A 26,852-nucleotide genomic window follows, 5' to 3' on the forward strand; every position below is an offset into this window, starting at 1 on the left:
CAGCAGAGCAGAGCTGGCATTGGGCCGTCACAGGAAGGCCAAGGCATTCTGTACTACTGTGCCTCTCTGTCGGGGTGCAGAGTGTGTGTCCCTCATCATCACACAGTGTACAGTACATCCCTGTTTACTCTCATTTATTACTGCACACGCTGCTTTGATCTCAGTGTCCAAACTTGTGTGCAAAAGTTCAAATGTTTGCTGCTGGCACATGAAAACCTTGTAACTCTCTTGTCAGTGATGTTGACATTTTAACATAAATTGGCTGGATTACATCCTCCTCAGTGGGCTGAGAAATTCCTCCATCCCTGCTCTTATAAAACCCATTCAAACCCCCCTTGGATAAACTCCTGCATGGTCGGCCATGTTAAAAACATGGCCGTTTTTCTTGCTATTTGAATTGTTTACTCTGTGGGGATTTTCACTACACACCAATGATACAAGGAATTATACAAACATGATAATAGAAAATGAAACATAATTGAGTAATAAAGCTAATTAGACTAAATTCTGATTCACTCGAACATGGAAAATAAAGTTATTTGACAGCTGGAAAGTGTCAGCAGCAAGTTAACCCTGTTCTGCTCTACTGGACTTTGTTAGAGATTCCAGTATAATTGCTGTGGAAAACCTTTCCTTTCTGAGAAGAGAGCCTGACAGATTGATAACATATGTCCACATGCCATATTCTGACCGGCTGAACGAGGACATAGGTGAATATCACGCTCCGAAGCCGAACAGTAATGTCACATGCAAGAATCCACAAATAGTAAATAATGCAGACACCAGAATATGAAAGTGTGGAAGCATAGATTCAGTTTATATTTAACTCTCCACAGTAGCTCTGAATCAGCATGTGTAACAGTGGTTAGAGTGGCTCTCAGCTGGCGATCCAAAACACGGCTGACTAACAGACTCCTTCTCTTGCCATGTGGTGGTTGTAGTCAGAAAGCCCTGCGAGAACCGGCCCACTGGCACACATGATATAAAAAGCATCACTGCATAACAAGAGTGCTACTGTAGGTGGCTCTGGTTTGGCTTGTGTGTGTGTGTGTGTGTGTGTGTGTGTGTGTGTGTGTGTGTGTGTGTGTGTGTGTGTGTGTGTGTGTGTGTGATGGAGCTGGCCTGTGGTGTGGCTGGCACCTCCAGGAGAGCCGTCTGGAGGCCTGGAGCTCTGAGGGCCTTTTCTCTGCAGCACAGTCCAGAGAGCGGAGAGGCAGCTGGGGTTTCGGGGAAGCACACAAGGCTGCGTGGCCAGAGGAGAGCCAGAGGAGAGCGGCCGGGGCAGGGCAGTGCACTTCCTTTAGGGAAACGCCAGCAGAGACTCCCAGCAGCCGACTGTTTGCAGGTTTTGAGCACACATGATCCGTGTAGACATAATATGACCCACCCGCAGGAGTTGGAGTGGAAAGAAAGGGAAACCTGTGTGTAAGAAAGAGAGAAAAAGAGTCAAACAAATTTTAGTCCACCTTCTAATTTCCCATGGAAATGTTTTCCAGCTTGACGAAAAAGCAGAAAATATGGATGGAACGAGAAATAAAGAACAGCAGCAGCTTCTTCGAACACCTGCGTACTCATGCTGTGAAAATGGAGCAGCCTTTAACAAGACTGACTTTGTATTAACCCAGTTTTCATACATCTACTTGATTACATGGGTGTCAGTGATGAAAACAAGAGGTTCTGGATGAACAGACACGTGTAGGCGGCAGCAGGATTAATATCATGGATTAATGTCATGTTTTTGTGGTGATGATCCAGCATGAGAACACTACGTCTTTGTTTCAGACAGGAAGATATTTTGGTGCTTTCTGATATGAGTGAAACCTCAATCCACTGAGTGTAAAATGGATCTCATGTTAATTGTGACAGACAGAAAGAATGGATTAACCTATTTCATGTGCTCCAGTTTGAAAGTTTGTTGCTTCTGTGTTGATCATACAGTCGGTGTAATGACAGTAACTGAAATGACAAGTGTCTCTACGCATCAATATGTCTGTTTGTCGACTTTGCTCCAGACTGAAAAGTCTCAACAGTGATTAGACGGAAACTGTACAGACATTCATGGTTCCAGGAGGATGAACCCTAATGACTTTGTGGATCCTCTGACTTTATGGCACGAGGTTCAAGTTTGTGGTTTTAACTGAGATATTTCAATAACATACTGGATGCATTTCCATAAATACTGAGTTCACATTCACGTCTCCTCATGTCAGGTTATTGGACAAATACTACAAAACTAATGACAATCAGCCTCAACATGTATTTTGTGTTTAGTGCTAATTGGAAAAAGTTAGCACGCTATAACTGACCAACACACCGGTTCACTGATCGGCTGTTGGTGTGTCACTCATAGCACACTCCATTATCAACAGATATGAAAGGCTGTTTATGAGCCAGTGAGGGAGCAAGCTCTGGGTTTGCTCATGCAACCGCTATCGTCTTATTGCCCAGGCATGATTTTAATTCTGTGTCCTGTTTGTATTTATAATTTGAAGTTTTAATAAACGTGTTTCTGAGACGTTCTGATCCCGAAGCAGCTGAAAACATCACCAGCTGTAGCTCACTGCACCTTTAACAACTATGGAGCAGAGCAATCTAAACCAGACCTTTAGGATATGTGGTTCGAGAGTCATGTTCTCTGAAATGTAACTACTTCATGAATATAAAAATTAATTGCCCTCTTCACACGTAACGAAACAAACCCTGTGTGACATAGTGTCTGTGCACGGGTGGTGGGCTGCACTGAAAAAGAGGGAGAGTAGAACAAAGTATAGAAAGTTAATAAATTTCGCAGATGTTGGCCGTACGAGGGGGCAACAGGTGATTATGTCATCTTCACATAAATGGCCCCTGTGTGCACCTACTGTTTTTCTCCCCTGCATGTCCCACAAATTAAGACCCATTTACCAACTTCAGCTTTATTCACTATAACCTATAATCCTCTTTCACTTTGAGCGATATAAAAGCTTCCTACATTACATCTCACCTCATTCAGTGACTCCCTGTATGGAAAAGACATCTACCCCCCACCCCTCCCATCGCTCCCCTCTTGCCCCATGTGGAGGAATGGACAGGTCAGAAAAGGAGCACAGAGATTCGGTTGCTCTGAGCTTTTTACTGCTCTTTACTAGTTTTTACAGATGCAAAAAAAGAAAAAGAAGAAAAGTTTTATTGGTTATTTTCAATTTTTGCAAAAGAGAAAGAGAGAGAGAGAGAGAGAGAGAGAGAGAGAGATCGCTGCACCAAACCTCATGGTTAATAAAGAAACTTCAAGAGGAAAAAACGAATGATGCGGTCACACAGGTAAAATGAACGCAGCGTGAGTTCTCCTGGGAATCAGCTGTCTGGTTCCTTTAGAGCAGATGAAGGGCGGGAGAGAGGGAGAAGAAAGGGAACAGAGGATGAAGGAGAGCAGGAGATGTGAGGAGGAAATGGGCTTCGACGACTGAGACACAGGCCTCTGTGATCCTCTGCATGTACCAAACAGAGTTATGCAAGCATCTCTCCCTCTCTCTCTCCCTCTCCCTCCCTCCCTCCCTCTCCCTCTCTGTCTGCTTCTTCTGCCTTCTTTCACTTCAAGGTCGCCAGAGGAAATTCTGTCATACAGCCAAAATGTCTTAAACCCTCATGGTCCACCTGCTCACGCAACATTGCTCTCAAACCCATAAACACATATTGCTCACACACACACACACACACACACACACACACACACACACACACACACACACACACAAACACACAGGGTAATTATTAGGAGTCAGACCTCAGCTCAGTCCTCCTGGCAGTGATCCACAGCTTGCTGCCTGATTTACTGTTCATCCATGTGAGTGTGTGTGCGCGCATCGTTTGCGAATCTGTTGTGTCATCCTGCGGGGGGGGGCTCTGAGCTCAGCACTCAGGGACCACGCATCTGCCCCCGCTGACAACGAGCCGGAGACCTGCTCCAGACACTTGGCACATCCATCACACTCGTAAAGCTGTGATGTTCACTCTCAGCAATGTACTGGAATCCGTGCGTTTTCAGGTCAGATGCTGTAATTTGACTGTTCGCAGTGAAGAAGGAATTATTGATTACGAAGCGCATGATTCAGCTCTGGTATCAGTTCGTCTTCCTCTGTGGGAGGCTGAGGGCGATGGAGAGAGGTGCAGCTCTCTGAAAGGATTCATGAGCTCAGGCGAGACATGAGTTAGGAAATGTGATTTAATGTGATTTTTCTTCTTCACTGTCTTGTGTTGGTCATGGTGGGAACTGATGGGTTTCTCCAAGGGTGGAAAGAGCTCTGGAAAATTGTATTCAAGTACAAGCAAAATGACTTGTGTAAAAATATACTCAGGTACAAAGTACGTCAGTTCAAATGTTCTGACTAAACGTTACTGCGTTTCATTTTAAAAAAGGGGGAAGAGGAGGGTTAAAAAATATATCTGTCCACCTCTCAGGTCGAAGCTCAAGCTTATGGTGAAGGTGTTCCACTGAGAGCTCCCCCTGGAGGTCTGGAGCTCCTCTGTTGCGTTGTCTGAATACACAGTCTTATGACTGCTGCATTTGTTTTGGGGGTTTGTGTTTGTTGTTGCATGGTTTCTGTATTCGCAGCGTGTTTGCTGTTAATATCTTGGTTTTGTCTTCCTGCAGCACGTTTTTTTCATTTCCAGCACTGTTGTTGTTTTTTTATACAAAAACACCAGGGTAGTTTTAGTCTGTTTAGTCTTTTCCCTGTTTGTTTTAACCTCAGTTCACTTTTTAGTTTGACTGGTTCTTTAAGCGAGCCTGCATTGAGGTTGGTTGGCGCGCTTTATGGTGGAGCTCGTGGAGAAACAAACGGTTGTATGGAGCGAGAATGAATCCTACCGTGTCTGAAGGAGACACCTGTCCTCACACTCACCTCAGTCCGCAGCAGCAGGAACCACACAACAGGGATCACACCGTGTCTGACAGCAGGTCGTCCTCAGCGTCGAGCAAATCCACCGCGAAGACCGCTCAAACTTTCCCCGCGTCCGCGCGGGTGAAGACGGCGGCAGTCTCTCCCATAGTGGCGGCAGCTCGGCTAATCAAGCTAATCAAGCTAGCTCGCGCCACAGTGGAAGATAAAACACACACACCTGGCTGACCGCTAACAAAATCACACACGCAGAGGAGCGAGTCAGCTAGCAAACAGTCCACAGTTCATCTTAACTAAGTTACTCGGTAAACACTTAATAATCCGTGAAGTGAAGTGAACCGTCCTCAACTCGATTCGTCACCATGCGCATGCGCACCCCCCCCCTCCCCCATCACTGAGAGGTCACCCGGAAATCACACTCCTTTATTTATTTATTTATTTATTTATTTATTTACTTATTTATACATACATATCAAAAATTTAATCAAATTAAAAGTTAAAAATAATAAATAAATAAAAATTGCCAGGGGGAAAATTAAAAGTGTATGCTAAATGAAAATATTATAACGTAAGCAAGCATTATATGTCTTAATTGCTTTTCTATTTGTACTTGTGGATACATATTTTCCAATTTCTATGAGTAAAGCAGGAAAGAATGGTTTATTATTTGCAAATTTATTCTTATGAATGTGAAATTTTGCATGAAAAATAACAATATTTATTTAATAAATCTTAAAATCACCTTGAGTATTATAGTTATGGAAACCAAACAATACATACTCCCATTTAAGGGAAAATTATTACAGACGCTGGACATAATAAAAGCATTCAGTTCCCTCCAAAGATTTCTGGAAAAGGTGCAGTCCCAAAATAAATGTGTATTGGTATAAGTTTGAGTTTTGGGGGTTAACTGGGGTTAACAGCTTTTACAAATCGTGTCAGTACTCATTCGTAAGATAAAATCTGTGTTTTTAAAGAAAACCTCTTTTATTTTGTTATTGATCAGGAATCTATGCGGCAGCATCCAAACCTATTTCTGAGAAGGCAAATTATTTATTTATATAACAAAACATAACTAACAGGTATCAGAGCACTAAACCATTACAGCCTTCAGTGGCTCTCGCACTGCTCAGATAGATAGATAGATAGATAGATAGATAGATAGATGATGGATAGATAGATAGATAGATAGATAGATAGATAGATAGATAGATAGATAGATAGATAGATAGATAGATAGGGATACAGACGGGGGATGGGGTGACAGACGGAGAGAAGGCCTTCACAGTAGATTTCACGCTTGTCTGTGCTTGGCGCTCAGTTAACCCCATGTTCTGCCTGTTGGTTCCCCCATGAAGGCCTGTCCATTCCCACACTCTGTCCGTGTGTGTGTGTGTGTGTGTGTGTGTGTGCGTGCGTGTGTGCGTGCGTGCGTGTGTGTTTTACTCCAGTCTATGACCCAGTAACAAAACTATCTAACCACAGCTCACACAGTCCGAGCTACAGGAATTGGCACCCACCACAAACCTTTAATCTGAGTCCTCACAGGAACACTTTAATTCCCACCCCCACCCCCCCTGATGTGTGCAGATGCTCCACGTCATGAAACGAAGTGAGACAAACAGTGAGAGAACGACCCCCTGCAGAAGACTTTCACTGAGCACAGCTGAGGAGTGGCGCAGTGCTGTGAACTGTCCTCAGCCAGATGCTTGTTTGTCGTCTGTTTCTGAGGAGAGCAACAAGATAATGTCTCCTCTGAGACTCTGAACAATAACTGTCAATGAGTGTTTTACGACTTCTCTGAGAGACAATGACCATGATGTCTTTATTGCCCTCACACTGAAGAGCTTCATACCTAAATGAGAAGGAGGGTCTGCTGCTCTGACAACACAACTGCTGACGGTTTGGGAAAACTAAGCTATTTAAGGACACATGCTTTTCAAATCTGCTGCGAATGTTTAGGATCAACATGTATTTTTTTTATTATCAAACCTAATTGCTGTCAAATTGATTGGCACAATTCTACACTGATAATTGCTGTAAACAAATGAGACCGCAATTACTGAAAGAACCACACTCAGCTCAAGTGGTTTTTCAAAACTAAGAACAGACGATTTCTTTCTGTCACAAACAGGATGTTGTTAATTGTTCTGTTTGTGCTCAAACAATAGTCTCTCTCTCCCTTTCTCTCTCTCTCTCTTCCTCTTTCTGAGTATTGTGTTATTTTCAGACTTGTGAGTGCCATGTCTGCCCTTAGAGCTCCCTCAGCGAGCTGCTCGTCACCTGCCTGCACAGCTACTCCTTGTTGGTTCGTCAGCAGTTTTGAGCGTGCACAGAGGGCAGACTGACACACATGTTTAATATGAAGGGAAACACATGAACGTCTGTTTGCAGGTCTGTGGAGATGCTATTGCACATGTGAGAGAAGTTTTGTGAAGCCTTATGTGGCTCCAGAGGGAGCTGAGTGAAGTCTGATGGATTGACTCAGGTGATGTCACCTGTATGGTTCGACTGATTACCTGCAATATTCAGCATTTTCTGATTATCGGTATCGTTACGTTTTTTCAACCGAGAAAATAAAATATCTCTGGGTAAACTTTAATGTTCAGTTTGTATTGAAATAGTTTCAGACAGATGTTGATGATGTGTGTGTTACCATATGGGTCGATCCCTGGGCACTTGAGTCAGCGACGGATTGGGCCAAAGACTACAAGTTTGAAAATGAAAAAATCTGGAGGTGTGGACCTCTGCAGCCTCTTCTTCATGTCTGCTTCAGGCTTCAAGCTCCATGAATCTTAATCCTCTGGACAATCATTCTATGGTGCAACAGTGAATCCACTTCCACATAAACTTGTACTAATATGACTGTTACATGTTATTAGGAAAACACCAGCTAACCTTTGTGCTTTATTTCCTCTAAGGAGACTGAGTCATCAGTTGTTTCGTTCCATGGAAATTCAAGCTCACTGAACTTTAAACAAAGGTGAAGGCATCAGAGTCTGGACGAGCCGTCACATCTTCTCCAGGATGAAGATTTTTATCAGAGTGGGTTGCATCACTGAGCCCACCTGTGTTTGTTCATGCGAGCACACACGGACACAGATGAGTTGTGGCTCGTTTAGAGGGTTATGAAACCACTGTTCCTACAACGGCAAGTTCATGCAAACAAATAATAATAAGATAACACCTTATCAATCCCAAAAAGTAATGCAGAATTCTGGAGCAAGAGAAGACTAGAAAGGGCAGAACAAAAGAGGGAAGAACAGCTGATGTAAAGGAAGGGCCAGAGGTGAACTGATGGAGGTGTGGCATCACCTCTGTTTTGCATTATGGAGCTTAAAGCAGGAAAATGTGCAGATTCATGAGGTGTGGCAGCTCTCTCTCCCCCTCATTCTCCCCCTCTCTCTTCAGGGAAAGATGTGACTTAAAGCAGGACACTCCGGGGTTACACACTGTGAAACCCCTCCCACCCTCCATCTACCTTCAACACAGCTCCTTTAACTCCTCTTCGTCCCGCTGCCTCCCTCTCCTCGTCATCCCCACATCTGGTTTCAATCTCAGCTGAGATTACAGACGTAAGCGCTGCATCAACAACAAGCCCCTCTCCCAGCCTCCCCATCTGCTGGTTACGTTGTGTTGCTCATTTCCAGGCAGTCTTGACTGACTGATATGTTTTAGCTAGAAGAGAGACGTGGGGTTTGTTTTTTTTTGTCGTTGTTATCAAACTGACTCATGAAGAGGTATCCCCTCCGAGCATCGCAGAAAAGATACTGCGTGAAGAACAGCAGGACACTGACCATGACCTCCAGAGGTGAAAGGTTAAAGGTCAGGATGCAGGAGATCGTGATTTAGAGGTCAGGGGTTAACAGGTAGCAGCGAGGGCTGGAGGATGAAAGGTAAAAGGTTGTTTATGGCTGGAGGAGGAGGACACAGAAAGGACAGGGGTAATCTGTCTGTCTCGGCTTCCTGCTGTGACCCAGCTCCTCCTCCCCGGTCTCTGTCTATTGTCTGCTGTCTGTCAGTTTGTCTGTGTGTGTCTCCCCTCTGTGTCTGTGTCCTCAACATTCATGGATGAACTGGGTCAGACATGTTTTATGCTTGGTGTTTAGGAGTGGGGTCAAAGGTGGTGGTTAAAACTGAAGCAGCCGAGGCCAAAAGATCCTGACTTTTAGTGTGGACCCAAATGAATTGAAGATGGTACTGGTAGTCAAGGCCGATACGACCCAATCAGGGAGGGACTGTGGGTGTCTATGTCAAAGTTTCCAAAGGCATAATGCAACTACTGCAACAAGACTCTTTAATTAGACCTACCTCCTGAATGCCTTTCAACCCCCACACCTCCAATTCAACTGAAGTCTGAAGCTCAAGCCAGGATGACTCTGATGACATCATCAGGGTTTTTTCTCTCCTGACAAATAAACTGAGGTGCATGTGTAAAGTCAGAGCTGTAGTTTTCACAAACAGCTCATGTTGGTGACTGTGGAGATCGTAGCTGCACTAGCTAGCAACATATCCACTGATTATGTGTTTGTGTAACTCTATTAGCTCCTTTGGTGGCGCATCTCTTCAATTAAAATCAAAAAGTGGGAGTGGATAAATGGTGGATAAAATGATGGAGTCTGAGAGGTTGGGTCTCTAGTGGAGGATAAAGACAGAAAAGGGGGAGGGGTAACCAGTAACCAGTTCCAGGGGTCCCAGGGTTTATGCTGACGCTGACAGGGGAAAGGTTCAGAGTCTGTGTCCAGCTTAGGGCTCAGGTCCAGCTGGGTAACGTCCTGTTTCTCTGCCCACTGGCAGCAGCTGTGGTCACAAACCCACAATCCTTCATTCACACACAAACATTCACTTTCTACATGCATAAGTCAGCCAGAGCGCCCATCCCTCACCTGAAAGCAGAGCGGCAGAGACAGAGAGAGAGAGAGACCGAGGCAGGGGCCGCGGAGCTGGGAAACGAGGCCCCAGACTCAGGTAGAAACTAGGCCAAGCTCCCAGGAGAGAGAGTGTGTGTTTGAATTTTGATATATTTAACATTGACAGAAGCACCATTTATACAGCGTGACTGTGGATGTGAAATATGAATGTGATCTGCAGTGAGCCTGTTGAGTCTCATGGCTCAGAGTGATTTATACACATCTCAGTGTCACTGCCTTTTTGTTACAGCTGCCATAAAACACGAGAGATCGTCTGAGCAGAGAAGTTCCACGGAGCTAATGTCAATGCTTCATTTGTATGAATAAATCTGTCTGTGCGTCTTTGTGTGTGTTAGTGACAGGTAGTAGTAACACAGTGTTATGTGACTACAGCATGTAAGAAGGGTCATGTAAGGCTGCATTCAACATCGTTTTTTATATATTTTTCTGTTGTCGGCTGCGGCAGAACACATGTAAGTAATGATTCTTTTTCCAAATTCAAAAGCGGTGGGCTCTTTCTATCATGTGTGATTTTTGATTTTCTTTTCTGCACATTTTTTTTCTTAGATCTATAAAAAAATGTTTATTGCACTTTCAGAGGCCACAGACAGCTTTGTAAATGATTCATTAATATGTTATTTGTAATGGGCGAGACACACTGAAAATGTAACACCACACATTTGGAAACAGTGATGAGTCATACATTACATTTATTACACTCAGATTTATTTGCACATGCTCTCTGCAGAAGAATTTAAGGCCCATGATCAAGTTGAATTATAGTTGGGGGGGGGTTCATAGTATCAGTTGCAAAACCTTTTCAACTGATTAATAGATTCACAACTAATGTTTAATAAATCATTTGTTTAACTTAAATGAAATTCTAGTAACCACAGAATGGTCACAACAAATTTTTAATTTATTGCTTAAAATGCACTATTTATATATTATAACAATCTATTAATCAATTGTAAATGTATTGCAAAGCATTTATTTTCCATTTTATTTGTTAGTACAATCATGTGCATGTGTAATGTTACTTTCAAGTACTTGTATTCACACACATGAAGTTGTTGTAGTCTTTTTGTTTTTCCTGTGGACCCCGAGAACAGCAGCTGAACCTGGTAACAGCTAATTGGGATCCAAATAAATAAATAAACGTTACCATGGCGTTTTGCACATCTGGAAATTAGCATGTGAAAATATTTTTCACCCTGACGTGGTTGTGCTCCTTGGTGCCATTGTCCAGCCAACCTTTCAATCATGAAAGACACAAGTTAACGAGAATGCAGACGCTTTATTAAGACAATGATGTGGAGACAAAAACAGGTCAGGTGATTCATACTGTTACAGGAACACAAACAAACAGATCCAGTGATCTCATTGGATAATGAGTGAGAGGTGGAGCCGCAGAATAATGACGAAATACAATCATGATTGAACTTCCACGAAAAGCTTCATTTTATTTTAGATCATAATTGAATCACATCATGATTAAAAGTGGTCGTGTTCCTGCATCAGCCCACATCTGGCAGGTCATCTGGCAAACGCAACATTATGATGAGTTCATGAGCTCATTAGCCACTTTCAGACTTTAGTCCAGGCACGCTGATTACCTGAACCCCAGAGGCACAAATACTGTCCCGGCCTGCACAATTAAATCTAAGAAATACATATACTTTATAAACCAAAACAAAAACTCATTAACCAAAACTTAACAATATCGCAACAACAAAAAAAGCCCAGAACAGGAGAATCCTGTACGTTTCTGTAGCGTGACCAACACGATTTTCACACGGCAGATAGTGTTTTGAAAATGAGCTCGTCATCTGTGTGCCCATCTGCAACTGACACATGAAACCACTTGGCTGTAAGTATTCGTACACTAAGTGTTTCCTGTCTGAATCGCGGCTTGCCGCAAAGCAGCCGGAGAATGTGCGGACAGAGACTGAGGTTTGCTCTTAATTGGGTCTGGTAATCCCTCTGTTTACGGCCTTATTACAGTAGGAGGGGCTGTCAGTGCACATTCCTCCAAACTGTCTGAGGCTGTTGTAGAGATTTTAAGATGCAGCATTGGTGCGTTCTTGTAATTAGTCCATTAAGAGGTTACTTGATGGTTCCTGCTGATATGTGCAGCCAACAATACACAAAAGCTTTTCTTATCTGCCACTCAGCAGGACGCCACATCACTCAGGCTTTTAGATGAAGCTGTAGTCCCACAGTCCAGACCCCGAGTTCACCGCCCCAGTGACCAAAGCTGCTCCAAATAAGGAGGCATGTTCACCCCACTTCTCTGCAGAACATAACGCACATATAGTGATGTTTCAGTGTGTGCATGCCTGTGTTTCAGTGTGTACATGCCTGTGTTTCAGTGTGTGCATGCCTGTGTTTCAGTGTGTACATGCCTGTGTTTCAGTGTGTGCATGCCTGTGTTTCAGTGTGTGTATGACAGAGACCAGAACGTTGTTTCTTGTGGGACGCAGGGCCTGGGAAAACCATGTTCATGTTCACCCCTCTGTGCTTCTCTGGCTTCACTTACTGTTCCGTCTTTTCGTGTTATGTGAAGTTTTCACTGTAATTTTCACACACACACTCACTCGCTCAGTGGTAAATTAAAGCCGGCACAAACACGCTGAGATTTAACTCAGGTGGCCTTTAACATAGTGAGGTAGAGGAAGAATAGATGACATGGGAGAGGGAGCGGGAAAGAGAGAGATGTGGTTCTCCAGTTTCAGAGAAGTGTCTGTTGTTATTAATGATGAGGAGAAGATGAGTTCCTCTGAGAGCTGATGGAGGTCGGGGGGCAGAGAAGGGTTTCTGGTCGGGGTCCAACATACACACAGTCATACAGATGTCAGCCATTCCCAGTTTACTTACAGCACCCTAGATTTGTCTACAACACAACAATGTAATGAGCAGTACAGGCCAAAGCGAGTGCGTCCTAATGAAGACCAGACAGGCATGAATACCCTGAGATGAACCTAGAGCTGCAACAACAGCAGCACTGTCCTGGGCATCCTGTGAACAGGAGGTGAACATGGGGAGGTAGAGGAAGGCCAGAAAACTCACAAATGTTTTGTGCAGCGTTCTGGAGGAGACTCAGCTGAGATTATAAAACTGTTAACACATAAACATAAATCCACACAAGGTCGGTTTCAGCTATTTTCTGGACTTTCCCGACTGATGAAGGTCATCCAAAAAACAGCAATTGTAATTATCAGGCATGTTTTCATCATCGAACAACACATTCAGCCTTGTGCTCGTACTCACAGTGCTTCCAGGAAATGTCATCACGCTGTCATGTTTTGCCCTTCAGTGTGTAAGAGCAGTTCTTCATCGCTGTGAGCAAGAAATGAAGCAGATACGAGGAGGAGTGCAACCAACAGTGAGCAGGATTCCAGCTGCATGACTGGTACATTTCAAGGGAGTCGTCACTTGCAGAAAAACCCTGCTGATGTTTTCTTCGACACTCACTCACTCTCACACACACACACACACACACACACACACACACGCACACACACACACACACACACACACATACACACACACACACACACACACATACACACACACACACACACACACATACACACACACACACACACACACATACACACACACACACACACACACATACACACACACACACACACACACACACATGATTAAATGAAAGCAAAATCAGCAAATGGTGGATTCATACTTCACTGTCCTGCGGTCTTCATGCAGATGAAGACACAATAGTGGTGGTGGAAAGTAACTAAGTACATTAACTCAAGTTTTGTTCTTAAAGCTCCGTATTTCTTCTTCTGTGTTTTATTTGAAGTGTTGATCCATAAGAAGATATATCTGTTGTTTTAAGAACCAAAAACCATCTCAGTGTAGTTTTACTTCTCCTCTCTCAGGCTTCTCTCTGGAGCTCTAGTAACAACAGGTCAGTGAGCCAATCAGAAGAGAGGAGGCGCTGAGCCTTTAGGTTGACATGAAGGGATGATGATCTGTACTTCGAAGCAGGATCTGAGGTTATCGAGGTAACTTCAGGTTTAACTCTGGGTTGTCAGTCCTACGAAAGTGGTTCTCTTGTTACCGGGGTAAATCACCATGGTAACCGATACTGAACTCCTAACCTTTCTCTGATGCAGGTTAACTTCAGAGGATCAGATCAAAACTTGTCAACTGCCAAACTCCTGACCAATCAGATCACTGGAAACGCTGAGTCATCATTCCTACAGGATCCTGATGGGAACTAGAGAGTTTACAATTACGTGATACATAATTACAAGTAGTAGACATTCATATGAATCAGTGGAATCATTTCCCTGTTCCAGAGGAGCATGTGTTCCCTCTGGTTTTGAACAAATATTCTATCATCCAACAGGATTCCTGACTGAAATGATGCTCTTACTCTTCTTCTTCCATCACTGCAGCTCTGAACAACATGAAGAGGCTCTGTGGCCAGAACTGGAAATAAAAACTAAACCTCTGATGTCTTTGATTAGAACAATGATCCACACGCTGTTGAATATTTCCCATGATCATAAATCTGAGTTATAATTTTTAAACATTTCATTCAGATCATCAACTACTGCTCTCCTCTTTTCGTTCTCCTCTTTTCTTTCTCTCCTCTCTGCAGCAGAAACAGTCAGACATTGACTTTAACTGTTTTATCTGCATCTCATGTTCATAACAGTTTGTTCATCATCAGACTGAAGAGCCAAAATACTGAGTTAGAAACTTAATAATATAATTAATAATTAATAATCCACTTATTTACAATATATCCTTAATCTGACTTTAGTAGTAATTATATTTAGAAATACTTATTAGACTGATCAGTAAACATCTATTTATGCTAACGTTAGCTATGTAGCAATAACAAAACTTACAACTACCTCCTTTTTAAAGGAATTTTAAAACTCTCTGAGAGATTTGAAATTCCCTAATTTTGTGGTTGTTAGTTTGTGTAAATACATTCATCATCAGTTTAAAAAAAAAAAACATTATTTCATGACAAATTGAAAAACATATTTTAGCGATTTTTGAGAGGTCTGACACATAAACGGCCACGAGGTCCACTACTTACTAACTGACCTGCTGAGTCTGAGTACTTTTACATATAAACCTGAAAGTCAATATGCTTGTGGAGAGGTTATAGTGCGGCGGCGCGGTGGTACAGTGGTTAGCACAGTCGATGTTCTACATTTCCATGGTGATAAATGAAGTAAATCACGTGTATACATCTAATGGTACAAGTGTCTTTTTAAGCCCTTCACCAGGTGCAGTTATGTTAATATGAGAAGTTATCAAGTATTAAATAGAGGAAGGTAAAATCAAGTGGAAATAAGCCCAAAACTGCTACGACAGAGTCAGTAGTAAAGGACCTGAGTATAAATACAAGTCTCCATATAATCATCCCCTCGACCCAGTTCTTTTACAAATGCAAAAACAGAACAAACACAGGGGCCAGAATCCCCCGTAGCTGCTGTAACATTACATTCAATAAGCCTCCTGTGTATTTCATGTTGTGGCGAAAGAGCCGTGCCCCTCTCCTGACCTTGTCTTTGGTGAACAGTTTCAAACTACTAGGAAAACTCTGTGGAATCATTCAAGGTCCAGATTTGCTAAACCGCTATACCACAGTGTGCTATAGTCATCTAAGACGCCTAAGGCTAGCACCCAGCTAGCTTTTTATGGCTGAAAGCAGGCTGTTAATGCCATCTGCAAAGTGTGTTTAAGCTCCTGTCATCTTCCACCTGCATGTTTCCTGCCTTCACTGGCGACAGGAGAGTTTGATGATGATGGTTATGGATGCTAACAGCGCCTCGCTGTTGTGGTCGGTTGTTTTCTGGATCAGTGGAGATGTTGAAATGTACTTAAATACTTCTGTGATTAAGTTTGAGAGTAAACCTCAGAGCCATGATTCATGTCGTCCAAATCATTTTGTGGTTTACGGTCGGGGATGTGTTGCGAGGGGAGGGTGGCCGGGGGGGTCTGAGATAAGATAACTGTTTCAGAGGGGTTGTGGTTAACTCACTGTCGAGGCTTGATTTGTTTGCTCGGCTGTCCGTTACGGATTGCCCCTTTATCTGTGTGACCTTTGACCTCTGTTGGGTCAAAGATCACAACCAAAGAGGTTAAAGGGAGATTACATAAGCATCTTCTTTCCTCCTTTAACTTGTGTATGTTTCGGGGAGCCTCTCCAGAATTGAGTTGTGCAAATAAATATGCATGTGATTGTGGCATCATGGTGGATGTGTGTGTGTGTTTTTGTAGCAGGGGCTGTGTGAGAGTGAAAGCAGGAAGTGGAGATACTGTACCTCTAAAAACAAACTCAGCCTGCATCTCTCAGAAGGAGAAAACCTTAAACCGCTCTGTAACTCCTGCTGGGACTTCATGAGCACAAACACACACATATCAGACACCTTCACACACCGTCTCACTCCTGTCCATGTACGGGTAAAATATGTGAGGTGTGTTTTAGAGGTGAATGATAATTTATCAGAAACACATGCTGTGCTCCTCAGCTGCTCAGATTTTTGTCTCATTTATTCCTTTGCCCTCTTTTTTTTTGTCTGCTCTGCTGCCAAACTCAGCAGTTATTTCTCTTTCTTCCTCTGTCATCCCCCTCCTTTAGTTTCCCTCTCTCAGTCTGGGACTGCAAGGCCTGCACGGCAAGTCTACTTCCACCTCCCTCCTTCAGTCCATCTGTAGGATCCTAAAAATCCACTCACTTTCTGTTGTGTTCTGACCATCAGTTAACCAAGCGCCAGATCTTTATGCAATAATTGTATGCTCCTCCTTAGCATCCTCCTCCTCCTTATCTCGCTCTAAATCTCTCTTTTCCTCAAGCCCTGTTCTTGGTTATCTTCCTATAAATCAAAAACACATCATTTCTCAATTTTAATTTGATTCTAGGGATGAAATACGTGCAGTAGAACACATTCCCTGAGGTTAGCGTGGCTCTGGAGAGGTTTTCATGGCAAAAAAAAAAAAAAATCCAGTGATCCTGTTTCACGTCCCCTGCCAGATACGCACATGAGGATTTGATGGCATGGAGGTGAAAGGCTGTAAAAGTAGGTTAGGTGTGTGATGGTCATCAGATCAGGGACAGAGGTCAGGCAGGATGCGTGAGTGGAGGTGGCAGGAGGGTTGTTTTTCATCACCTTTCCTTTCCCTGGCCTTCTCTCCGGAGCACAGCAGGAATATTACACACCCCGACTTCTGAGCCACATATCACACATTCCTGTGTGAATAAAGAGAGAGAGAGAGAGAGAGAGAGAGAGAGAGAGAGAGAGGGGGGCGGGATGGAAAGGGGGAAGCAAAGACAAGGAGAAGGAGAGGGGAGGATTTGATACAGACGGGTGGGCATCAGCGGCAGAGGAAGAATGAGGGTGGCATGCTGCGCACCCAGCCAAAAAAAGAGCCACAAATCAAGCTCAAAACTGACACACACACACACACACACACATACACACACACACACACACACACACACACACTCATGCTCACTCACTCACTCAAACAGGTGATGTGATCCAACTGTCCAAATCTGTATGCATGTACAGTATGTGCTCTAACCATCCAGAGCCCATATTTAGAGCTGTATGTGTAATATACAACTGTGTGTGTGTGTGTGTGTGTGTGTGTGTGTGTGTGTGTGTGTGTGTGTGTGTGTGTGTGTGTGTGTGTGTGTTAGCTGTCTCAGTGTTTATACTTCAGTTGGCAAACTTCCCCATGGGCCCATCACTTTGGGGGAAACGAGGCCTGGTAACTGGACATATCCCCCCACAAATGAGTTCACTGGTTCATATATAAGTGAGAGCGTCTCAAACATACGTAACCATGGAAACACTCATGTAACACTGAAAGGACACGGTAAAGTTTCATATTCTTCCTCGCCAGGTGTTTAATTTCATTTCTTGTTACGTGAGCAGCACCTTGAGGGTTGCACTAGAGTCAGTCCCCATTGACTCCCATGTTAAAACTTTACAGCAGAAATAAACATGTTTACAGCCTGGTACAGAAACTGTTTTGGTCTCTAGAGATAATTTCCTCCTTCATGACACCTGTACAGGGGGTGAATTTTTATATTAAGTGCATATATATGTATATATGTATATGAAGTTATACATAATTGAGGGCGTGGCCTCTTTGAGTGACAGGTGGGTGAGCGTCATGCATCGTAGTCTCAGCTCTACACATGCCCCTCCTCTTTGCCTGTTGTTGGATTGTCTGGGAGATAGGGGCGGAGCCACGATGGTGACAGTGGAGCAGCTTACTCTGAGCTTCAAAACCGCTCTTGGGTGACGTCACGGGGGCTACGTCCATCTTTATATACAGTCTATAATCACTAAGTCACCTGACGTCCTCCTTTGCTCTGATCATAAGTACCACAGGCACTAGAGGTTGCGTAACAACAGAACCTATCTATGGGTCGGAATAAGCTGCTTGCACAGGCTCATTTTCTTATGGGAGCTGTTTCCCTTTGTGTCCAGTCTTTGTGCTAAGCTGAACTAAGGGCAAACAGCTAGCCTGTGTAGAGTAAACAAAGTTTACACAACTTAGACATAAGAGATATATTGTATTAATTAATGAGCTTCCTGCTTCGGACATACCGGGCTAGCTGTTTTTTGCTATGCTAAGCTAACCAACCGCTGGAGGTATCAGTCTTCATCTCGTGATTATTCCCTCAAGATGCAGCAGCACAAGAGTGTAACACCAGTGAAAACAGATGCACTGTCAGCTAACAATAAAGGGATATTCAGGCTGGTGTGAGGCCATCAACTTCTCAAAATCTCATGAATTTATGAAATCCCATTATGTTGCCAGCACTCTGCCTTTTTTATCTTTTTTAATTAGCTGCTAGGGTAAGATGTCAAAGTTCACTCCCCTCCTTCTGTTTCACACCCAGGACCACTGAGCGAGATGGAAAATTCCACTCCAGTTATTATTTCTGAAAAAACTACTTTCAGGTCAGAGGGGAAAATTACCTCTGGTATTTCTTATGCACCTCCTGGAAATTAGAGAGATGATGTAGAGAGTGGGGGAGGCAGGAGTGGTGAAGAAAGGATATGAAGCAGGGAGAGATAAATTCAGAATGTGAAGGGGGCAGAGAGAGGTGTTGTGGTAATATCATCTTCCCTCAGCAGGACGTCCAGCTGAGATCATAAGGGCATCAGTGGGAGGGATAGTGAGAGTGCGTCCAATCTGCTGCTTCGTCCGAGACGTTGTAGACATTATCAGAGACCGAGATAGACGACCCAGACGGACGGGAGGACGAATGAAAAGAATAGCTCCGTCTGACCCGTGACCTCACCCCTCGCTGAGTACAGGGGCGCTGTCAGGAAAACGAGGTCTCTGTGTGCGTCAGACCTTTTCACGAATAAACCCACTCATCCCATCCACTCTGCTTATCTGCCCTCTTACTAACTGATCCCATTTCCACAGGAAAAGAGGGAGACGGAGCGAGAGAGAGATGCGGGGTGTGGTGACTCCCGTACTCTCACAAAACTCCAAACATGTTGGGACGGTTTATTTCACACTGGGTGAACAGTAAGAGAAGAGTGGATGGAGAGGAGGATTGCAGTTTGAAAATGAGTGGGATTTAAGCAGATTAAAGAATTTCATTTTCAGTTCGGTACAGCGGTGGATGGATGCCAGTGTCACGGAGTTAAGGATCATGAGGGCGTGTGGGTGGAGGTGGAATAATGAATTGATTGCTCAAAACTAGTGATAATCTCATCCTGAGGGGGGGGTGACACGCTCAGAACATTTCCTGTTTACCTTATGAAATCAAAATGAAATCCCGGTAAAAGACATTGGGACAACTGGATTAGGGAACAGATAAGACGCTAAGTTTGACTTTGGCTCATGGAATTTAGTTTTCAAGTCACGGCAAAGCTCGAGATAGATACCGTTATGAAAAGAAAATAGGAACCACATTGTTTTGTTGGACACGCTCACAACATCTAAACACTTTTGGATCGGGGACTTAAAGTGGGATGAAGGCCATCACGCTCTCTTCCTGCCTTGCACTTCCTGTTTCCTGTGTTCTAGGAAATGAAATGCACATGTGTTATATTTATCCATTAGAGAACATCTATTAGAGTTATAAATGGTTTGAATATAATAATATATAAGGCCTCGGGGCTAATCGCTGGACAAGCCTCAGCATTCATTCATAAACTAGCATCAGACAGGATATGAATCCACCGCTGACTCACTGATCAGAAAAAGTCTCTGGACTCCTCCAGACTGAACATGTTCATGACTAAGAACAAAACTTTCTTTAGCGCCACTGCTTTTCTTTTGATACACCACCCCACACATGCTTCACACTTTCAGGATTTCCTCTTCATCAGAATTATGACACACAGGTGTATTTATAATAGGCTGCTAACACTCACACGTTCTCTCCGTCTAGTTTCAACTTTGATCGGCTTATTTCACAAGCACATATAAATAGACGTGTCCAGTAATATCTAATGTTTCTAAATAGAGATTCCACCAGCCGGGGGTTTTACACTCTTGCATCAACCCTTAAAGAGGCAATAGACAAGTTATTTATCATCATGAAGTACATGTTCCATGTAATGGTTCCTGAATAATGAAACCATCCACTTTAGATTGGTTCCCTGTAAGTCTCGCTTTCACTTTGCAATTCAGTCAACCACCAAAACAAAGGCTTGATTTAAGGCAGAAATGAACCGATGGATAGCCCTTTCGTTTTCCCCGGTAGCTATCAGTCTTCTGCTGAAACTCGAGCAGCAAGAGAAAGAGAGCGGCGTTGTCGGAGGAGCCGAAGAAGGTGAAGATGAAGAGTGATTTAAAACCTCCGACAGGCGTTCACTTGATGAAGATGTTGGTATTATTTCCTCGAGATGTGGAGGTAACAAAACCTGTCTGCTCATTAATACGGCCAGGTGTTTCTGGGTTTCCAGTTCAAATAGGGATTCTTACCCCTGGGTCAATAGCAATACAGCTTAAACACTTAAACCTGCGTTCATATCAGCGCTTCAGCACCGCTGAGTTCAGGATGAAGCTGCTCAGCGGGCCTCGTGTCTGGCAGCAATAGTAGCAGCAGAGTCCCTGAAGTCAAAATGATGTATTAGTTTTTATCTTGCAGCAGAGGACGATACCTTGTACACGTCTATTTTTCTCCGTTGCTCCACCCAAGTGGCCCCAAAAAAACCAGTTGAGTTCAGTGCCGTATTTCATCGCAGTGTAAAACATTTTTGACACTTTCCTCATCTTGTCTCATTTGATGCAACTGTTCTCATGACATCATTAGATTCTGGGCACACCGTGTTTTATGGTCCCAAACTGAGGCCCCAGAAGGGAGGGGAACAGGGTTTTTGAGGGATGGACTCAGATTAAAGTCATCACAGAACGCCGTGTAAGAGATGAGTTAGGATCTTCAGTTTGGAGGATTCCAAGACTGTCAATATAAAAACCACAGATTGATAGAGAAAAGCGGAACGGCTCTACTGCTATAAACACGGCAAACCCAGAGCCATGAGCTCGCTGTCACACACGAACACAGAATATACACGCAGGCCTGCAGCGACTCACAGATACATGCACACACATCACACATGCCACAGCCACCTATGCAGCACACGCACACACACATGCTGAGATAGTATAAACACAAACACGCTTCCACTGTGTTCTTTGACAGTGGAACGTCTCATGGTTTCTGGCAGGACTCCGGTTCCCACAAACGCTGCAGCCCGAAGCCAGCCTCGTCCCGGCCTCCATCCACATACCGCGAGGAGTCGAGAGGAGACAGACTGAAGCTCTTAAGAGAGTTTAAGAACCTCTAAGGCCCCTGACTCTGGTCGGACCGGGGTCTCCATCTCCCGTACAAAACACAAACAACAACACGAGTGGATCTGAGCAAGTCAGAGCATTCGACAGGGTTCAATCACAGTTCTCCGAGCAGAGACAGAAAGATGGAGTGGGAGGAGTGGGTGGGTTGGTGGAATTATAATAAATGTGGCAGTAATTTAGATTCCTCATAATGTTGTCAAATACACCACAAAACACTTCCAGCTTCAGAGAAAATACTCTCTTACAACTGTCAGATAATGTCGGTGTCAGGGCAGGTCTCACACTGACTTCTTATTCATTAGTGTCCCATCACTGCTCTCCTTTGCTGTTTGAAGCTGAGCCTGCATCATATAGTTAGTCTACCACTAAAACACTTCCATACTATTTATTGAGCGCTGGGCACAGAGCACTGACACTGCAGGGCCACTACACCCCATCTAGTGGGTGTCATTATAATTACACCAAACAACAAGCACTTTGAGCTGTTGGCACTGTATGGATGAAGGAAACGAATTAGTACAGCGTTCAATAGGATCGGGGAAATGGCCATTACGTTCTTCCGGTCTACTCTTGCTAAAGAACCCTGAACAAACTTAATGGAGGACCTCTTTTTCCAGACCTGCCATTAAGACAAATGAGAAAGCAAAGCCTGCGATGTCAGCAGTCTTCATTGAGAAAACAACAAGCAGCAGGCTGCGTGCATCTGGCAGCCGTGCCGGCGGAGAGAGATGTGTGTTGTAAAAAGGCTGAAGAGGTTCCAGTACGAGCTCTGTGTTATGACAGCCCTCATTTGTGCAGTAAACAGCTCGCTGTAACATCATCCACCTGACCCCCGCTGGAAGCATGCTGTCAAACAGAGCCTGTCTCCTGTCCTGTCTCACGCTGCCCCCCCCCCCCCCCCCCCCCGTCCAGGCTCCCACCTACAGGCAGACACACTGTCGCTCCCGGTGCACAAACACACGGCCAGTCAATGAGGTGAAAGTGTGGTCTTCCCTTCGTGGAGGTGGGGGGGGGGCATGGGAAGATCCTTCCAGGAACAATAGACTCATAGAGGGGCTTATTTATAGTGAAGGGGGATATGGCGAGGAGATGACCAGTAAAGGCTATCACATAGTTCCTGGCACTGGGAGCAGGTTTGATGGCTGTGCCAGGTGACTGGCGGGGGTCGCTGGAAACATCCTGTTCCTCTCCTCTCTGCCTTGATGGTCGACGGCTTCCTCCGCACATCTCCCTGAGTTTTTCCTGCCAAGTGTTTAGTGAGTCATGCTTGTTGTGTGGTTTGGGTACATCTGTAGCTGCCACATAAATCACGTCTTTGTCTGGGATACATCTCCTTGCCTTCATGCCTGTATCTGCATGACTGTGTGAATTTCCTGAAGTTTCTTCACCGCGTACATCCTGCAGTCAGAGCTGGAATATCAGCAAAGGCCCCGATTTATCAAACTTCTGAAAGTGAAAACTTGAACTAGTCTGTGTTTTATGGCTGCAGTACAAGAAGCAGTATTCAGCTTAACAAGTGCAGCTGCTACTTTCTTGTAAGATAAAGAGAAAAGTTCTGATGAAATATTACATGTCTGTTTTTTCATTGTATTCTCAGGACTGGAAAATAATGTAGAGTCTCCACCTGCAGGAACTTTCCACCAAGCTCCAGTTGACTTTTCTTTTAATCTCCACTTCATCACAATTTCATCACTATTCATACTCACTATGGTTTTTATTAATTTCATGTGTTAAATTCTACTGGATATATTCATTTTAATTAGTGAGACCCTTGTGAATAATATAACTGATTTAGCATTGCACTCCCACAACATTATCAGACTCGCAACAACAAGCAGAACTGGAGATATAAGCTGTGTCCCAATTCGGCCGAGAGATGTGTCCACCTTTTCCTGGACAACGACGGCTCCAACGGGCGGATCCTTCATGGCCCAACATATCCCAGGATTCATTGCACACGAGGGAGGAAAATGATAGCCTGAGGATCACAAAGCTCGGGTCTTTGTGAGATAAAGCTACGTGTTGTCAAGGTTGCTAGGCGGACAGGTGAGGGCGAGCACACACCCCCTCGGCGTCTTCAGCTGCAAACAACGTTGCCTCAAGTGACATCACTTGAGGCATTTTATTAGATTTAGCACATGTGCAGCAGGCTACTCCCCAGGACCTGTAAACAGACTGTAATGGTCTCTAGACGATTCTTCTCTTTGGATGAACACGGGCCCAGAACTGTTTTTAAAGTCTTTTGGGGCAAGTCCAAGTCAAGTCACAAGTAATTAGAAACAATACAATGACGATGAATTTGAATCAGTCCTTGATGCTGGCTGGAACTGTCTATTTTAGTTCATTGTTCTGGGATTTCACCAGTTCAAACTTCAGTGTTTAGGCTGTCAAGTCTCAAGTAATTTATGTCTTGCAGCCCTCAAGTTCAAGTTAAGTCTGAAGTCTTCAATTCAATTTTCTTTATATAGCGCCAAATGATAACATACATTATCTGCAGGCACTTTACAGAGTAAGGTCATGACCTCAGAGAGAAACCCAACAGTTCTCACCAAGAGCAAACATTTGGCAATACTACACAGCCAAGAGTGGTGTGTTATTGTCTCGAGTCCAACTTCTGATATCAGCAGAGACAAAACAGAGAAGTGGGACGTGTCAGCTGAGGGTCACATTTGGGTTTTGTTCAGGTTCATACAGCAGGATATTCTCCTTCCTTTGACACCGTGCCACTCGGCCGTACGGGCTGTTGAATCAGTATCAAAACTCAACAAAGTGAGAGGGGAAGGAAAGCTTTATCACGTTCAAAACAGTGAAGCTGGGAAAGTGAAATTTATCACCAGTGAGTCAGGTGTCTTCATGAGCTGCCAGCACTGAGACCAGACAGTTTCCATTTCTCTCAGACACAGACGGACAGACAGACAGAGCTTTATCATGTCTGTCTGAAGGCCCAGAGGAGACGGTGTACCGGGTTACACTGTGGTCACCTGCTGTATTTCACTCAGTTCTTCTGGCAGTCTGATACTTGCAGTCGTATAGATATAGACATAGAGTGTGTGTGTACCAGAAACACGGAGGGTCTGAGCAGCAACTGTCTGAGCTCGATCGAAGGTGTGAAGACCACACAGAAGTCTCAGGTTGTGGGTGCAGGTCACATGTTCGGTGTCCGGACAGAGGACGCAGAGGTGGGTGGTCACTGTGTGGGGGTGCGACACGCAGTGACCGCAGCTAATATCTCTAATATGTACTTATCTCAACGTTGTTGACTTGTCTATTGTTCTGCAGGATTCCTCTGCAGCCACAAATCACTTGCATCACTCCTCTCTCTCATTTGTTTGTTATAATTTTCTCTGCAGATGTCTCAGATCATTCTCTCCTCATTTTCTTGTGCTGTGGATTGTTCCCAGCGCAGATGCTGGTTGTTTTCTCAGCTAGTTTGGCCTCGCTGGGTTCTGGGTCTGGGAGGCCGGAGGCTCCTCGAGTGTTTGGGTAATATTTCTGCATCCCAGAGCAGAGAGCGTTTGGACAGGACATGATATCGCCATATCAGTCTTCAAGTCCTGCTCTCCAAACCACGAGTTGCGCAAAACCTGAAAATGACGTGAGGTGATTGGACGATGTTGACATGATTCACCTTGTAGGATTTTTAGAGTCTGCTGTGGTTTAACGCTCGTGTTTGTCTCCCATCAAAATCATTTTTTGAGCAAAAAAAAGTCTTTTTGAATCTCTCAAAAATTTCAACTGACCGACACGTCGAAGCATAAACGTTGTTCGTTCAGCCAAAACATCCTGAATCCTTCAGGAGGACTGGCACGCTGCAGCACATGTGTGTTGGTTATCTGTGTGTGTGTGTGTGTGTGTGTGTGTGTGCTGTCCTGCGTTCTGTTTTTGCGGTGTCTGTCTTACCGGGTCCGCAGGGCTTTTCCTAGAAGTGCAGACCTCCCTAAAGGAGTCAAAGATCGAGTCCTGGGAGAGAAGCAGAGAAGTGAGAGAGGGGCAGAGAGGCGCTCTGAGAGGAGGACGGAGATTAAATAAACAGAGGTGGTGACGGCTGGCTGTCATAACCACCCGGCCGGTCTCTCAGGTATATGGGGGCAAGGTTGTGGTGAGCACCAAGACACACAACTGATAGTGGAGGGTGCTAATGGACGCGATGGTGTGTACGTGAAGGAGAAGATTGGGAGTGAAGTGGTTTGTGTGAGTGGTTGATTAAAGTTAATGACGCGAGGCGTAGCTGCTAATGATGCGCAGTTTGACAAAATGGCAGTAGACGTGCGTGCTGCATGACTGTGTCCGAGAGGGACCTCACCCCACAAACATCTTGTAGAGATTACTCACTCGGTGTCAGGCGCAGATTATACAGACACATCGTGATGAATGTGTTACACACAAGAGCTCTGCATACTTCCCCTCACAGCAGCGCGCCCTGTAAATCTGGATAGTGAATTTGATTAGTCAACGTGGACCTCCTGAAACCGTCCACAGGGACAGAAGGGAGAGAGAGCATTCGTAATATTTCTTTTTTATAGCCATAAACTCTCAACCAGGCTGTCACCGCAGACAATACACGGCTCAAACACACAACTAACTTCACCTCCCGCCTCTACCTGTCTCTGCACGTTTCTGTTGCTCACTGTGGTTTGAGTTTTAGACCTGACGTTAACTTTGTCCTTTAACTTTAAATCTTCTATGTGACGAGTGAACATCATGTGGAAACGTCTTAGTGCAGCCTCTGCAGAGGTAAGAGCGTGTGCCCCAACAGCTGGGACTGCTATAGTTACGCTACAGTGAGTCAACGTTACGAGAGTGCATTTTTTCTGGATGAAACAACCAGTGCTATAAAGAGAGGAATCTACAGTACAGTATGTGTGTACAGTTGTATTGACTAATATTAGTTTTCCACTATGAATTACACTCTTGGTTCTGCTGTAACCTACGGGCTGTTTGATATATTGCCTCTCCTATTTTTTGTTAATAATTTGAGGAGAAGTAAAATCTAACGAAGGATATTTTCTCAAACAACTCAAGTTTGATGGAAAATAAAAAGTTGAATCTGCAGATGTGAAGACAGCAGCCTGCTACTGGGTCTGTGGTCAGCATGCAAACATACTCGCAATGACAAAGCTAACATGCTAATCTTAAGCAACAACCTCACTTTAACTTGTTAGCATGCTAACGTTAGCTCCGTAACACTGAGGACAAACTAAAGCTGAGGCTGGTGGCTAGCTCACAGTCT

The sequence above is a fragment of the Seriola dumerili genome, unplaced genomic scaffold, assembly GCF_002260705.1.
Source record: "Seriola dumerili isolate Sdu_G_001 unplaced genomic scaffold, Sdu_1.0 BDQW01000155.1, whole genome shotgun sequence".
NCBI classification, from domain to species: domain Eukaryota; kingdom Metazoa; phylum Chordata; class Actinopteri; order Carangiformes; family Carangidae; genus Seriola; species Seriola dumerili.